Here is a 17,720-nt window from a genome sequence, read left to right as displayed (position 1 = left end):
AGCATTTTGGGATGTAGCTCACTGGTAGAACACTCTTTGTGTCCAATTTCCAGTACTGAAAACATAAAAAGTGAATTCATCAGGATTAATAATTATAGACATATAAAACATATACAAACATAACTAGAGTCTCCCAAAATACATGAAGAAAAACTTGATAAAATAGAGGGGAAACAATTCAACAACGTTTAGCAAGTAAAAATATCCCCCTATCAATACTGGATAAAACAGGGCTGTGGTTGTGGCTCAGGGGTAGAGTGTTTGCATGAGGCACTGGGTTTGATCCTCAGTACCACATAAAATAAAGATATTGTGTCCACCTATAACTTAATTTTTTTTAAATACTGGATAAAATAATAAGATGAAAAAACAACAAGGATTTATAACAACACTTGACCTCACTGACAAAAAAACACTCCATAAAAGAGCAATATATATATTTTTTTTCTCAAGGGCACTTAGAGCTATAACTAAAAGTTTTCTAGAAAACATAAGAGGAAAAATTTCAGGATTTAGTTTGGGCAAATATTTCTCAGATTTGACACTAAAAGCAAGAAATGAAAAAAGAAATTGATAAGTTTGATCTTCATTCAATTTAAAACCTTTCCCCAAAACATTGAAAAACGATAAGGTAAACTACAGACTGGAATAAATGTCTACAAATTATATGTTGGGTAATTTTTATTCAAAATATAAAGAACCTCTTGCAACTTACTAACAAATGACCCAATTATAAAATGGGCCAAAGATTTGAATAGACACTTCCTTAAAGAAAATATGCAAATGGCTAAAAAGCACACAGAAAAATGCTCAGCATCATTAGTCACTAGGAAAATGAAAGCTAAAACCACAATGAGAAATTAAAGATTTCTAAATAAAACTAAAGCCATCAAGCCACTTAACACGTGCTGGCAAGAATGTGGAGAAACTGGATCCTCACACATTACTGGAAAAAATATAAAATGATGCAGCTACTTTGGAAACAGTTTGGCAGTATCTTAAAAGGTATTACTCTACTTTTTAAGAAGTGCCAAGCAAAGACAAATTCATACAAACAGCCAGTAAAATAGTAACTGCCTGAGGCCTTAGCTAAAAAATGAAAAGTAAATGCAAATGATCAAAAGATCTTTTGAGCATGATAAAAACACTTTAATATTAGATTGTTCTGATGTTTTGCAACTCTTTTAAGTTTACTAAAAATCACTGAATTGTTTACTTGAAATGGGTGAGTTTCATGATGTATAGGTTATATACTGCAACAAAATTATTTGTTATAGTTTAAATATGAGGTGTCCCTCAAAAGCTCCTGTTAATGCAGGAATATTTGATGGTGAAATGATTCAATTATGAGAGCTCCTAGTTTGAATGAACTGACTGGGTGGTATCTGGAGCCAGGGTGTATATAGCTAGAGGAGGTGGGTCCCTGGAAGAGTGCTCTGGAGGGTACATCTTTCCTATTACACCTGCACCTTGCCACCTCCCCCCCCCCGACACACACAGCCTGCTTACAGACCACACCATGAGCTGAGCAGCTTTCCTCCTCTGGGCATATGCTGTCTCTCCTTGGGCTCAGAGCAGTGAGCTTTAAATAAAATTTTCCTCCTCTAACTTGTGCTTGTAGGTGTTTTGATCACATTAACAAAAAGCTAACTAGAACACTATTTCTAAAAATTATTTCTAAGGTCCATTTTTCTTCTAACTTTTCATGACTTCAGGCAGTAAAATGTATTTATAGGACACAAGTTGTGTAGATGGTGTTTTTTGATGGGTGGATTGGCCTGGGATATGGAATGGTAAGGCAATGTCAGCTAATGATTCAGACAAACACATATAATCCAGGAATTGATGGATGCACACATAAACATTAAAAACTGATGCAATTTTTCCAGATCATCACAGTTAAAAGCAGTGATGAAGTATCTAAAGCCAGAACCTGATGCGGATTGTTTGCTCTCATACAAAGTAGGAGATAAATTCAGTTCAAACTTGGAAAAAAGATTCTTCATGGCACACTCTTTCCTACAAGTTGCACCACAGTCAGCTGTAGCTCATGTTTAACAAGGGCAGAAGTAATACAGCTTCAAATATGAAAGCTCAGCTTCTAGAGTCAGACTCACAACTCTACCACTAACTAGTTCTGTGATCTCCAGAAAGAATTGTATCCCTTTTACACCTCCTTGTCTTACCTGAAAAATAGGATTAAGATGATAATATCTAACTCATAAACTTACAAAATAGTTCCAAATTTATGAATTAATATGCTTAAGAACAATTCTTCACAGCTAGTAAATATTATACAATCTTGGCTGTTACTTTGGTTCTAAACCATGTTGAGATATGACATGCTGATAAGATATCCTGAAAAAGGCCTTGGGCCAATTTGATGTTTTCTTTAAAAGCATGATGGGTTTTGAATTCTTCTAAACCTATGAACTCTGGGAATCCCAAACAAAAATGAGGCAGAAACATATAACTATACACAGTTATTCATATAACTATAACATGCATAAATAATGACCAAAAGAACAGATCTCTTTCATAGGCAAGCAGGCAATGTCTGTGACTCTGAGTAGTTTTTGACTGTTTCAAAATAAGGTAGCATCTAGTGTATGACCTCCTCTTCCTTAGCATGAGGCACAAACACATGATGAAAGAATTCATGCACACACAAGTACCTTATAGAAGGATAATCTACATATTTACCATTCATTCATTAGGATCTCAGTTGTGTGTAGCAAATGAACCTGCCATGCTACTGCCAGTGACCAATGGGAGGCCAACAAGTGCCCAAAATACCAAGGAAACCTACTGCTATCCAGAAGCCACATCACCACATGACCTGCCAATGACAACACCAGATTATTCTGGTTCTATTGTCTCACAATAGAAGGAACTTTTTCCCAAATTTCTGCCAACTCTTACTAAATAAACTCATGTGGGCTTTAAAACACCAAGGTGTCAAAAAAATACTAAGTTTAGAATATAATGATTATGTACACTTTTTTAAAAAACTGGTCTTACTAGACACTAAATTTAAAGAGCCTCAGAAGTTGACTGAGGTTCCAGTCCTCCTCCTGTCATTCTCAAATTCTCATTTTTAAAGGCATTTTTGGCTGCATAAAAAAGATACTATTGCTAGACATATGTTAATTTTAAAAGTCTGAGGACCAGAAATTATAAAGACAAGTTGTATTTGGTTAAGTGGGATTATGGATGTTTTAATTAAATTTTTCCTTTTTTTTTTCTTTTGCAAGTTTTCTACAATGAATAAATGTCACATTTGTAATGAGAAAAATAATTTAAGTTGATAGAGCTCAGTGGTATAGAATTAAAGTAACAGCCAACATTTTATAGTATTTACTATCTGTGAGCTCAGTGGTAGATCCCTTGTCCAGTATGTAGGAGGACCATGGATTCAGTTTGGTTTTGTTCTTTGGCTCAATGTGAAAAGTCCACTGATCACAGGCTTGGGTGCTGTGGCAAGGTCAAGTTGTTCTAAAAATTTTTAAACGCTTTCTCTTCCCATCACAAATTGGTAACAAACAATTCAGAGAGTAGCACTAGCCCACAGACCACACTTTAAAAAGCACTACTTTAGTCAGGAATGTGGTGTATGCCTATAATCCCAGAGACTTGGAAGGCTGAAGTAGGAGCATTGCAAATTCAAGAACAGTCTGGGCAACTTGGTGAGGCCTTGTCTCAAAATAAAAATATAAAAGAGCTGGGGATGTAGTTAAGTGGCAAAAGGTGCCTGAGTTCCATAATAATAAAGGCCTTGTAGCTTTTCACAGGTAAAATCTCCATTGCAGTGTTTAAAAACTCCTTAGTCAAAAAATAGAACTGATCAGAAAAACATTAACCTAGGTCTGTATGAGCTCAAAAAATAAAATAGAACTTCATGATGTGGGAAAATGCAATAATAAAATAGATATTGAAAAAAGGAGGCTGGTTACCACCTGGGTTTGACTTTTCTTTGGATATCCCATCCTTTTACCTGTAACTTGCATGTGAGTCTGAAGGTATTCCCACAAGTAAGCCCCAAGGTTTTTTACATTTGAAATAGGCCTTAAATGGTGTTCATTATTCATTAGCCTCCAGGTGTTGGAGAATCACTGTCCCAGATGTAAGAATATTAGCTGTTATGGATTTGAGTCAAGTCATCTTCGTTTTGGTCTGTAGAAATCGCTTTAGTTAGTCTCTCTGGAATCCAAATTGGCTGCTGTTCTCCCTGTGGAAACACACAAACAAATCCTCGACTCCAGACAATCACTGGGTCAGGACCTTTCCATTGTCCTGTTAGAATATCCTTCCAAAGCACCTTAGGCTTATGTACACTTTTTGGACACATATGCCTTTCTGCAGCACTAAACCCTAATGAATCAAAATTTTAAAAGTTTAGAGTAAAAAGGTTATTTTCAGTTTATCTTTGGGGGATATATACCCCTTTCAAATTCCCTCTTTTTGCTTTAATAAGTACATTTTAATAGTTTGATGAGCTCTTTCAACTATGCCTTGTCCCTGTGGATTGTATGGGATTTCTGTTATATGAGTAATGCCAAATGATGAGCAAAATTGTTTAAAAGAGGTAGAAGTATAGCCAGGGGCATTATCTGTTTTTAACTGTTTTGGAATGCCTACAGTGGCAAAATTTTGTAAGCAATGAGCTAAAATATCTTCAGTTTTATTCTCTGGCATGAAGGGAGCCCATCAAAACTCCAGAATAAGTATCAACTGTAACATGCAAATATTTTAATTTTCCAAATTCTGGTCTACCAGTCTGTTTTGGTGCCAATACCATGTTGTTTTTGTTACTATTGCTCTGTAGTATAGTTTAAGGTCTGGTATAGTGATGCCACCTGCTTTACTCTTCCTGCTAAGGATTGCTTTAGCTATTCTGGGTTTCTTATTTTTCCAGATAAATTTTATGATTGCTTTTTTTATTTCTATGAGGAATATCATTGGGATTTTGATTGGAATTCCATTAAATCTGTATAATTATTTTGGTAATGTGGTCATTTTGACAATATTAATTCTGCCTATTCAAGAGCAAGGTAGATCTTTTCATCTTCTAAGGTCTTCTTTGATTTCTCTTTTAGGGTTCTGTAGTTTTCATTGTATAGATCTTTCATCTCTTTTGTTAAGTTGATTCCCTAGTATTTATTCATTTACTATTTGAGGCTATTTTAATCGGGTAGTTTTCCTCATTTTCCTCTCAGAGGATTTGTCACCAATATACAGAAATGCCTTTGATTTGTGGCTATTGATTTTATATTCTGCTACTTTGCTGAATTCATTTATTAGTTTTAGAAGTTTGCTGGTGGAACTTTTTGGGCCTTCTAGATATAGGATCTTATCATCAGCAAATAGTACTAATTTAAGTTTTTATTTTCCTATGCATATCCCTTTAATTTCTGTTATCTGTCTAATTGCTGTGGCCAGTGTTTCAAGAACTATGTTAAATAGAAGTGGTGAAATAGGTCATCACTGTCTTGTTCCAGATTTTAGAGGAAATGCCTTTAATATTTCTTCACTTAGAATGATGTTGGCCTGGGGATTAGCATAGATAGCCTTTATGATGTTGAAATATTTTTCTGTTATCTCAAGTTTTTCTAGTGTTTTGAATATGAAAGGATGCTGTATTTTGTGAAATGCTTTTCTGAATCTATTGGGATGATCATATGATTCTTATCTTTGAGTATATTGATGTGATGAATACATTTATTGATTTCCATATGTTGAGCCCACTTTCATCCCTGGGATGAGTCCTACTTGATCATGATGCACTGTCTTCTTGAGATTTTTCCATGTTCAATTTTCCAGAACCTCATTGATAATTTTTGCATCTTTGTTCATTAGAGATATTGGTCTGAAGTTTTCTTTCTTTGATGTGTCTTTGCCTGGTTTTATAATCAGTTACTCAATGCTTTTTATTCTTTGTGTGTTTATTGTAAGTTGTCACTTCCTAACTGCTTGTGAGCTTTCTGAAAATATCTCATAGTTGTAACAGGATATTTTGAATTGATAACAACTTAACTTTGATCATATTAAAAACCTCTATAATTTTACTTTGTCACTTCCTACATTTTGCATTTGGGATTTTACAATTTATACTTTATTATATTGCGTGTCCTATAATGAACTATTGTACTTATTATTGAATGATATTTATAGTAAAGACATAAGTGGTTTACATTTCAACATTATAGTGTTACAGTATGGGACTGCACAAGTAGTGTCATTAGTTGTAAAGATGTTTATTGAAAAAGAATCACAAAATGCATTTATTTTAATCATTCCCCTGTGTATAATTTGGAGTTTGAAAAAGCCATGTATTCAGTTATTATGCTATGTTACACAGATATGAGGAAATCTCTTGAATGGAGAAAACTATTGTAAAAACATTTTCTTTTATTTTTTAATCTTGATGCCCTAAATAATTTTATAAATAAATGACTGTATTCTTTATTTTATTTTTAAGTATTTAAATATTTTGCTGTCTTTCATTTGTTCTTCAGGAAAGCCTTGCTTGCTTAGGAAAATGAGAAAAGCTTTTAATTATCTTCCTTGAAAAGATAATCTTAGCATTACACATGCTTTACTTTAAAAGCACAGCACCTTTTTGCCTTCAGAGATAATATGTGCCTTTTCTTCAACATAGCTTCTCAAAAACTAACCGAAGTATGCTTTATGGTAGAGTATCCTGAACATATGTGCCAGGGACATGTGAAGTATTCTACATAAATAAAATATTTCTGTGGTTTTCTTCATCACTCTGAAAGTATTTTTTCTGATATTTTGATATATAATTCTTAGGAAGTCCAGAGTTTTCACAATCTGTACATCACTCACATTTATGAAATAAGTCATCTTCAACAGCTTAGAAAGTAGTATACACATTAAGTAGCCCAAAACAGAGTAAATAGGATAGCTGTAATCAGTCTGTGTGGTTATGTTTTTGACACAAATTTTACTGGATTTTGACCCCAGAATAAAAAAATACTTTTTCTGTGTCTAAAACTAAGGTAGACAAAGGATACCTTATGTAAAAAAAAATAATGTTTAACATCACAAAATTTATATTTCATTTGTGTGAATGTGTGTGTGCACAATTTTGATAAAAATGTAGTAGTCAGGTATCATTCAAAAATCAGTTAGTTTTAAAGGTTATTTATAATTTTTTTTTCTAAACTGAACATTCTATAATATGAATCCATTGAGAATTGGGCCAGCATTCTTCAAAGAGTGGATCTGGCTTGCAGCTGATTGTTGTTCAGAATAACATAACCAAAATAACCTCTTATTTTTCTTACAGTATTCAGTTTCTCACTGCCTATCATGTTGGATTAACAAAATATATGTTCAATTTAGATAACTACAAAGTCCTTAAGTGGTTTTCATAAATGATAAATAAATTTACGATGAGTTTTAAATTTTTAGTATGTCTTAATCCATTTAAGATATTACAAATGCCTGAGACTCTGTAATTTGTAAACAATAGCAATTTTTTTCTCATTATAAAGCTGAGAGTTCAAAGTAAGGCATCAGTACATTTAATGACTGGTAGGGACCCCAGTCTCAGTTACCAAGACAGAGATTTGTTTATTGTATTCAATGGAGGGGAGGATCACTTTGTCCTCACATTGTGGAAAGCAGAGGGCACAAAAAATCCAATTCTCTGTCAAGTCTCCTTAATCTCATTCTTAGTGGAGAAGCCCTCATGATCTTGTCATCTCTTATAGGTTTCTTAATGTGGTCCATTGGATATTAAGTTTGGATATGTGAATTTTGGAGCAGATACATTTTAAAAAGACAGTGTGATTACAATTTTAGGATTCCCTTTATCATATATATATATATATATATATATATATATATATATATATATATGTTATTTTAGTTGTTTATGGACACAATATCTTTATTTATTTATTTTTATGTTGTGCTGAGGATTGAACCTAGTTCCTCATACATGTGAGGCATGAGTTCTATCACTGAGCTTCAGTCCCAGACCTCCATTTATCTTTTAATGAATCAAATTTTGAGCACTATTTGCATTCAAATTTAAATCAATTTAAAAAAAACCTAATATTACTTGCTGAAATAATTGAGATGTTTCTCATTTCAGAAATATAAATTATTTCTTTTTCCTATTGATTTTTTTTCAGATTTCAAAGGCATTCTTGTTGTTTCAGTTCATGCACAGAAATGTTGCCAGATTGACATTCATTATGATTGTTATCATCACTTCCTTGTACTCTCACTGATTCAGAAAACATATGCTTATGGTATTTGAAAGGAACATTAACAAACTTCCATATTTTATCTCTCTGTATTAATGTTTAATGTAAATTTTAGATTAAAAACACAACACAACTTTTTTGTTAATTACGTTGGTTTTTTTAATTTTTTCTTTTTACTTTGAGTTCTGGGTTATAAATTAAGGGCTTTGAGCACAATAGGTAAATATTCTGCCATTGAGCTATACTTGCAGCTCTTATAATTCATTTTCTCTGTGTTTGTTAGTAAATAAAACAAATACACAAATATTGAACCCTGGAGCACTCTTACACTGAAGTACACCGCCAGCCCATTTTTATTTTAAGACAAAATATCCCTAAATTACAAAGGCTGGTCTTGAAGTTACAATTCTCGTTTCCCAGTCTTCCAAATAACTGAGATTACAAATCTGTGCCACTATACCCTCTACAATGTATCTTTAAAGGAACAATGGTATTTACATAAATAAAGTTTGATAAACTTAAAAGAATGATGATTCTTTGAAAACATAGAGTGCTTCACACAGAAAGTCAAATAATAGCCATGCTGCTCACATAGACTTGGGATAAACTCCCAGAGAAATAAGAAAATATTTCTTGGGTAAAGATGACAGGAAGCCCATTTGAAAATGGTGAGATGATATTTTTATAGGGTTTACATTGATCTAATGAACTTATAATTTGTATTGTTAATTTAACACACTTTATGATTTGAATATGTTAATATTCAGCACAATTTCAGTATCTAACTGAATGGAATTATTTTAATGTATTTTCAAAAAGTGCTCATAATGTTGTGTATTAGCTGAGAATAATTCTTGCCTAACATTATTATAAAGCACATAAGAAATATTATATATCTTGCAAGAAGAACATCTAACTTAGATTTATGATACTAGAATGAGTTATTAGAGAAATCCATATAAACCTACCGTGTTAAATAATTTCATTTCATGTTTACAACTGTCACTTGGGTCTGAAAATGCTCCACATCACTTTGCCTAATGCCCCTTCCATATCTTTATTCCTTAGGGTATAGATGAAGGGATTGAGTGTAGGGGTCACTACTCCAAAGAATAGAGCCATGAACTTAGGCTGGTCTCTTGAGGTGGAAGAGGGAGGCTGAAGGTACATGCTAATGCTTTGGCCATAAAATAAGAAAACTACAAATAGATGACAGGAACATGTTCCAAAGGCCTTTTTCCTTCCTTCAGAAAATTTGATTTTAAATATGGCGTGTCCAATACTAGCATAGGAGGCAAGAATTAAATATAGAGGAACAGCCACTATAAAAATGCATACCACAGAGTGTGAGCTCATTAGCCTCCTTTTCCCCACAGGCAGCCTTTATCAGAACTGGAATCTCACACAACAAGTGATCAAGTTTATTGATGCCACACAGTGGCAATTTTAATTTAACAAAAGCTTCAGAGTCCCATAATAACCATCTCATTATTAATGGCTCTTAAATCTTGCAATAATCTCCATTTACCAATTTTCTTTTTGATGACAAAAATGGGAGTATTATGGGGAGATAAGGAAGGTTGTATATGTCCCTCCACTAATTGTTGTTTGACCAGGTCATGGGCTACTTGTATCTTTTCTTTAGTCAGGGGCCACTGAGGAACCCATATTGGTCTTTCTGATTTCCAAGTAATTTTGATTGTCTCAGTGGCCCCTTCTGAAAACTCAATCCATGTCTATTTATTCCTTGATCTATTTGATTTGGTGCTGCTATACCTTGTTCTTGTTCTCCTAGTCTTTTTTTCTTTCCTAAAACCTTGTCTAGCCCTAGTAGTAGGATTGGTGTTATTTGTTAATGTCAAACCTAATTGATCTAGGGCATCTTGTCCCCATAAATTTATAGGAAGATGATCCAATTCTTATGGCTGTAAAGTTCCTTCACATCCTTCGGGATCCTTCCAATCTAATACCATTGCACTTCTATGGGGATTAGTTGCCACTCCTAGGCTTCGAAGCATTTGAGTAGCTTGTTTTAATGGTAATATTTTGGCCATTCTTGACAAGATATGATGCTAAGGTCAGCACCTGCGTCTAGTAGCCCATTAAATTCATGTCCTTGAAAATTTAGTTTTAGCATGGGGAGAGAATCTAAATTAAAAGACAGCATAGCCCAATCTACACCTGTGGGAGCCTAATCCTCTGGAACCTCTTTCTACAGTATGACTGAAAAATTTATCATGCAGGCTGGTTATTATTAATAACTGTGCTATTCTATCTCCTGCTGAAATTACTGATATGCCTCTTGGAGAACTAGCTATAATTTTTATTTCTATTTCACCTACATAATCGGGATCAATTACCCCAGGATTTATCATAAGTCATAAATAAGGACTTATTTATCATAAGTCCTTTTAGTATAGAAGAACTGTGTCCCAATAGTAAGCCTACTGTTCCTTGGGGAAGAGGTCCTTTTACTTCTGTGGGAATGATTTGAGCTCCCAACTATGGAGTTAGTACTGCTCTGGCGGAGGTGCAGATGTCCAACCCTGCACTCCCTCTGGTTTGTCTTATGAGGGATTTAATGGATAATGTGTCCTGGGCACTACCCTGATGGTGTTGCTGGGTTCCTCCATTGCCCCGTATATTTGGGGTTGTGGGCCCTGGAGCATTGGGCCCACCAGTCTGTTTTTTGGCAATGGAGCCTGATGCCTTTCTCCATGATATCGTGGGTAAACATCTGGTCCTTGTTCATTTTTTGATAATGGAATACCCTCTATGGTGGTTTGAGAATGGCCTTCATTAGCCCAATGTCTCTCTCTACGGCATCGTGGGCAAATACCTGGTATTCTATTTTTTTTTGATACCTAGTTTTGTTAAACCCTTCTCCCATGGGGCAATTCCTTTTAAAATGTCCTGTTTGTTCACAATTGCAGCATGTTTTTGTCCTGGCATCTAAAGCCTGTTGTACTGCAGCTGCCAAGACTTGTCCTTGTTCATTAATGTCTCTACATAATTTAATACATGTGCTTAAATCTTCATGTTTCCATGGTCTAATAACCTCTCTGCAGCAACGATTTGCTTGGTCACAAGCCAGTTGTTTTATTAATGGCATTGCTTGTTCTGTATCCCCAAAAACTCCGGCAGCTGTTTGAATAAGCCTATCTACAAATTCAGCGTAAGGTTCATCAGCTCTCTGTATTACCTTAGATAATTGACCTTGTAAATCTCCATGTCCTTGTAAAGTCTTCCATGCCCTAACTGCATCTGCAGCAATTTGTGCATATATAGCAGGATCATATTCAATTTGTTGCTGTTGACCCTCATAAGGTCCTTTTCCTAACAACATATCTAGATTTCTTTGAGGGTAACCAGCTGCTGCAATTCTCCTAGCTGTCTCCATGCAAAATTCCTCATTGGCAACCTTCCATAACAAATATTGTCCTCCATTTAGCACAGATTTACACATGCTAGCCCAATCTGCTGGTGTCATGTCCAAGTTGGTAATGGATTTGACCATGCTTACAGTGAAGGGTGCTTGGGTACCGTAGGTTGTTACAGCCTCCTTTAACTGCTTCACTGTTTTGAAATCTAGAGCATGGTGAATTCGCTGCCTTCTTGCCTGCTCAAGTACAGGACATGCTAATCTTTGAGGTCCTGTCTCAGGATTCCATCTATCAACAACGGTAGTTGAGGGCCACTCAGCTGTCTCCATAGGTGGAGCTGTTGGTTGAATTATGCCCTCTGGTGATAGAACGAAGTTAGTAGCAGCCTCCTGTTGTAGCTTCTGCCTGATAGCTGTTTCTCCTCTAAGCTTTCTTCCTTTAAATTTTCTTCCTCTTTCTGACTAACTGGAGAGACCTTCTCTTTTGCTTGATCTAACATATTTTCTACCATAATCTGGACCTCTAACAAGTTACTTAACACTCTTTTGGTTTGTTTTTTACTAATTTCTTAGCTACTTTAAAGATAACTCAACCCAATAAGATAACACAAAACAAAACCAAAACAGAATGAAACAAAAATGGAACAAAAAATCATTGTATCTATTTTCTCTTCCTCAGGGTCGAACAACTTCAAACATTGAGCCAGCCATTTTCCCAGTTTGCCTGAGAAATTTCTAGGGATAGGCAGTTTGAAACAAAAACAAAATAAATCAAAACCAGAACACATTGTTTTTTGAAATGGTCACCCATTCTCTCACCTTCCCTCAAGGTGAGCAATTTCACTTACCTCTGAGTTTCAGGCATTCCTCGTATGGGCCACCAAATGCTGCAGTCTGGCTGGGCACAAAATCATGAGCCACTCAAGCAGGAACAAACTTTATTTCCAAATTTCCCACCAATGCCACACATGCGACCTTCTCCTGGGACACACTCTACCAACAGGAAATCCCTCCTCTGGAATTTCCTCCTACAGCACTTCCCCAACCAATGGGAACTCTCCTGGAGTCCCTGGAGAGCTCCAAAGTAGCAGGCCTAGGCAGACAGCAGGGGTCTAATCTCCAATTGAATGCGCATCTTAAGGTAATCATTATCATCTCAATGGCTTGCGGGGGTCACCTTTCAACCAAAAATGCCATGAGTCATTCTTACTTGCCTATGGCTCTCAGCAGTGATCAAAAGACATTAGAGCCAAGAGCACACATTCTGTGCTCCCCATAATGATAAAGAAATAAAGCTGAACTATACACCCCAAATAACTGATGGTCTTCTTAGAAGTTCCCAAATTAAACAGCATCTGAGGCACAATGCTTGTGGTGTAACACATGTCTAAGAAGGAGAGGTTGGTGAGAAAGAAATACATGGGGCTGTGTAGATGAGTGTCTAACTTGGATACCAGAATGATGGTAATGTTTCCAATCATTGCCATCGGGTATGTTGTGAGAAGAATAATGAATAAAGAAACTTCTAACCACTAGCGGTGAACAAAGCCTAGTAGAATGAACTCTTCGTGGTGACATTTGTTAATCAGTGCCATCCTCTTTAGTTCATTTCACATATAGTAGGGTAGCAAAAAGTCAGAGTTACAAGAAATGGCAAACTATAATTATGCATTAGACATTCAATCATGGAAGATATTTGTGCAATACGTTGTGGGAGAAATAATATAAATGTTCAGGCAAAAGATGAACCCATTATTTTTTTCATGAAACTAAGTAAAAGACAGTTACCTTTAACAAGTAAACTAGTACTTCTGAAACTGAACTTTCTGAGAACTGGAAAAAAAACTCTCTTCTTGGGTTTTGATGAAGATAAATTAGAAAAATAAGTTACTGTGATTTGGCAACTCCAAAATAAAGGTTTTAAAATTTTATCTTACATAGAAATCAACTGAAAAAGCTATAAAAATGAAGTGTTGTGTTAGTAGATGTGACATGGTGCTGAGGAATCACGATTCATTTTCAGCAGTACTGCTGCAACTCATTACTGAAATATTAAAAAGAAAGTATTAAGCTATCCATAATAGAAGAAGGAGGAGAAAACCTGGAGCTATAAGAACCATCAGGGTAGACTTGTCCACCTGTGTACACAACTGATTATACCACAGTGAATCTCACAATCATGTATATCCACAAGACAGAAAAAAGAGAAGAAAACTAAAAGTAAATAGCAGATAGATCACTAGAGTAAAGGGAGCAGAGAGATGGAGGAGGGGAGGGAAATAGGAAATACTAGGGACAAGAGCAAATTATATTTTATGCCTTTATAATTATGTCAAAATGAATACCAATGTTACACTTAAATAATAAGAATCAGCAAAAAGGGCAAAAAAAAGGCTGGACTTGTTCAACCTCAATTAATCAGCATAATAATTATATCATCTCCATGGAAAGTAAGAAGACTTTGATGCTTTTAATGTTAAACAATCTTAGATTATACATATAAATTTTTTGGGGGGGTAGTGGGAATTGAACTCAGGGGCACTGGGCCACTGAGCCATATCCCCAGCCCTATTTTGTATTTTATTTAGAAACAGGATCTTACTGAGTTGCTTAGAGCCTCACTTTTGCTGAGGCTGGCTTTGAACTTGTGATCCTTCTGCCTTAGCCTCTGAGCTGCTGGGATTACAGGCATGCATCACCTTGCCTGGTTCAATCTTAGCTGTTATGAATTGAGGGAAAAAAATTAAATCCTTTTTTTTGTTTTTCTGCTAGTGTTTTCTCATTTGTTTTTCTTTTTCACTGGTGCATAGTAATTATATAGACCAGTGAATTTCATTATGACATTGTGGTACATGCCTATAACATAATTTGATCAATTTTATTCCCTAGTACCCTCCACCCCTTAATCTTAACCTCCTTCTTACGATTGATCCTGTTCATTTGCTCTATTGTTTTTCATTCTACTTTCATGATATATTTTTATTTTATATTATTTTATTTATGTTTCCCCAGTAACTTTCAATATAATAGAAAATGTGGTACTTGTCTTTCTAACTATGGCATATTTTGCTTAACATGGTACTTCCAAGTTCCATTCATTTTTTTTCTAAAAAAGACATAATTTTATTCCTCTTTGTGACTGAATAAAAGTTCACATTTTCTGTATCCATTATCCATTGATGGACCCCTAGGTTTGTTCCATAACTTGGCTAATGCAAATTGTGTTCCCATAAACACTGGTATGCATGTATCTCCAAAGTATGCTGGCTTGAATTCTTTCAGGTAGACACCAAGGAGTGGTATAGTGGGATTATAGGGAAGTTCTATTTTTAGCTTTTTGAGGAAACTCCATACGGATTTTTATTATAATGGCTATACTAAATTATGTTCCCATCAAAGTGTATAAATGTTCTCTTGCTCCCACATCCTCATCAGCATTTAATGTTATTTGCATTTTTGATGACTGCCATTCCAATAGGAGTGATATGGAGTCTCAGTATAATTTTTTTTTAGAATGAGTTGCTAAAGATGTTGAACAATTTTTCATATAATTGTTGGCTATTTGTCTATCTTCTTTTGAGAAATGTCTATTCAGTTAATTTGCCCATATATTGATCAGGCTATTTGCTGTTTTGACGTTAATTTTTTTGAGTTCTTGGTATATTCTGGATATTAATGCTCTGACAGAAGAGTAGTTGGAAAGATTTTTCTCTCTTTCTGTAGGCTCTCTGGTCACACTATTGTTTCCTTTGCTTTGCTGAAGCTTTTGAAGTTGATGCTGTCTTGTTTATTGAGTCTTGTTTTTTTATCTTGAGCTATAGGAGTCCTATTTAGGAAGACATTGCCTGAGCCTTTATGTTAAAATGTTTCCCCTATGTTTTCTTCTAATAGTTTCAAAGTTTCTGATTTTTATACATAGACCTTTGATCCATTTTGTGTTGAGTGGTAGAAAGTAAGAGATAGGGATCAAGTTTCATTGTTCTATATATGAATATCTATTTTTTTTTCTCAGCACAATGTGTTAAAGAGGTTATTTTTTCTCCAATGTATGTTTTTGGCACCTTTGTCAAAAATAGATAAATAATTGTGGGGGTTTGTTTCTCTGTCTTCTATTCTATCTCATTGATCAATATGTCTTTTTAATTTCATTACCATACTTTTTTGATATTAAGGCTCTGTAGTAAATTTTGAAATCAGCTATTACAATGTCTCCAGCTTTACTCTTTTTGATCATGATTTCTTTGGCTATTCTGGGTCTTTTGTTTTTTCATATGAAATTTAGGATTTTAATTCTGTGAAGAATATCATTGATAGATACTGCATTGAATCTGTAGATCATTTTTGGCAATACGGCTCTATAAACAATATTAGTTCTGCCTGTTTATGAACATGAGAGGTCTTTCTATCTTCTAGCATTTTCTTCTATATCTTTATTCAGTGTTCTGTAATTTTCCTACTGGAAGCACTTAGCTTCATTTGTTAGACCTATTGTTCAGCATTTCATTTATTTATATACTTTTGGAGCTGTTGTGAATAGAATTGTTTTCCTGATTGGAAATACCAATAGATTTGTTATTGGTATGAAGAAAAACTATTGACTTTTGTACATTGGTTTTTGTTTCCAGCTACTTTGCTGCATTTATTTTTCTGTGTTTTGGTGAAAGCGTTAAGTCTTTCCAAGTATTGTTTTTTATAAACTGCAAATAGGAATAATTGAATGTCTTTCTTTCCTTTTTGTATCTCTCCCTTTTGTTTCTTTCTCTTGCCTAGTTGCTCTGGTTAAAATTTCAAGCACAATATTGAATAGAAGTTGAGAGAGTGAGTGCACTTTCTTTTCTTGTTCCCTATTTTAAAGAAAATGCTTTCAGCTTTTTCTCATTCAGAAGGCTGTTGACTTTGGGTTCATCATAAATGCTTTTAAAATTATCTTTCTCCATTAGAATTTGAGGGAACTGAGCTACAGTGACATGTTTCTCCATGCTTACAATTGCCTGTTTATGTGTGCTATTTTATTTATTTATTTATCTGCACAGCCGCTTAGCTCACTTTGATCATTTGATATTTTATGCTAAATTTTCTCTATTTTACCCATTTTGTATGAATTTTCCTTTACTGGATTTATTAAAACAAGTTTTTATACAAATTTGGACAGTCATCAGAAACCCAGTGGTTATACAACAGCTGAAATATATTTTTAAACTCCAGGTAATTACTCCATGGAGGAAACTCAATTTCAGGCCAGGGTCTTATTTAAACTCATAAATTATTTCACATTTCCAGGACATACATGTTTCCTTGTTTCCCAGTCACTATGTGCATTGTAAGCAACAACATCAAGTACTTGATTACAGTATCACTTTGAGAAAGATAAGTATGCAATGAGGGGTTTTCAAGTGTGCTTTATGAAATCCACAATCATTTTTAGGGTGGACAATATTCATATAGGAAGCTTAGATAATACTCCAGTACAAAGTTTTGAGTCTCCTGTCTAGTTAGTTAGTGTTTAAGGACGCCACCTACTTTCATATAATTATAAAACCATCCTACGGTATGTCACATACAATTATTGAAAGCAAAGATGTGAATGTTGTCCTTTTATCATATGTTATTCTAGTGCTGAATTGTGCAATAACAAAAATTAAATAATAATTACAACCAATACTTAGTGACCCCTTTGTGTGAAACACAATAAGCTTTTCATATCCATTAAATCCCTTATCACTCACACCCAAACCTCTGATAAAGAACATTTTAGTATGTGTATTTTAGTATGTTGTTATTCACTCCTATATTCTGTTAGTAACTGGAAAATTTCTTAAGATCAAAAGGCACTCAATGCCTGAGAAAAGAGCTAGTGATATATCAAAACTATAATTTCAGTGTTTGAATATTCCATAGAAAGCACTGGTACTTTAGGGCCTGAAATAGCTGACATTATTAAAAATATTATATTTGTACAATGTGCATTTGGGAACATATCTTACCTTATGTTCTCTTTTGGGTGAAAATTCTATGGTATAGAGGGTATAGTACATAAGCATAGTATTAATAAATTAGATTCATAAGATAGACATTATAAAAATAATAATCTCCCCATA

The 17,720-nt window shown here is 34.5% G+C and overlaps 1 pseudogene; it reads right to left on the bottom strand.

The window, feature by feature from the left end:
* Nucleotides 1-9,242: 9,242 nt before the first annotated feature.
* Nucleotides 9,243-13,217, bottom strand: LOC143400840 (olfactory receptor 2B11-like; annotated as a pseudogene).
* Between the last annotated feature and the right edge of the window lie 4,503 nt (nucleotides 13,218-17,720).

The sequence above is a fragment of the Callospermophilus lateralis genome, chromosome 6 (assembly GCF_048772815.1).
Source record: "Callospermophilus lateralis isolate mCalLat2 chromosome 6, mCalLat2.hap1, whole genome shotgun sequence".
In the NCBI taxonomy this organism is placed as follows: domain Eukaryota; kingdom Metazoa; phylum Chordata; class Mammalia; order Rodentia; family Sciuridae; genus Callospermophilus; species Callospermophilus lateralis.
The sequence above is the reverse complement of the archived record's forward strand: the minus strand, read 5'-3'. Positions and strand labels throughout refer to the sequence as shown.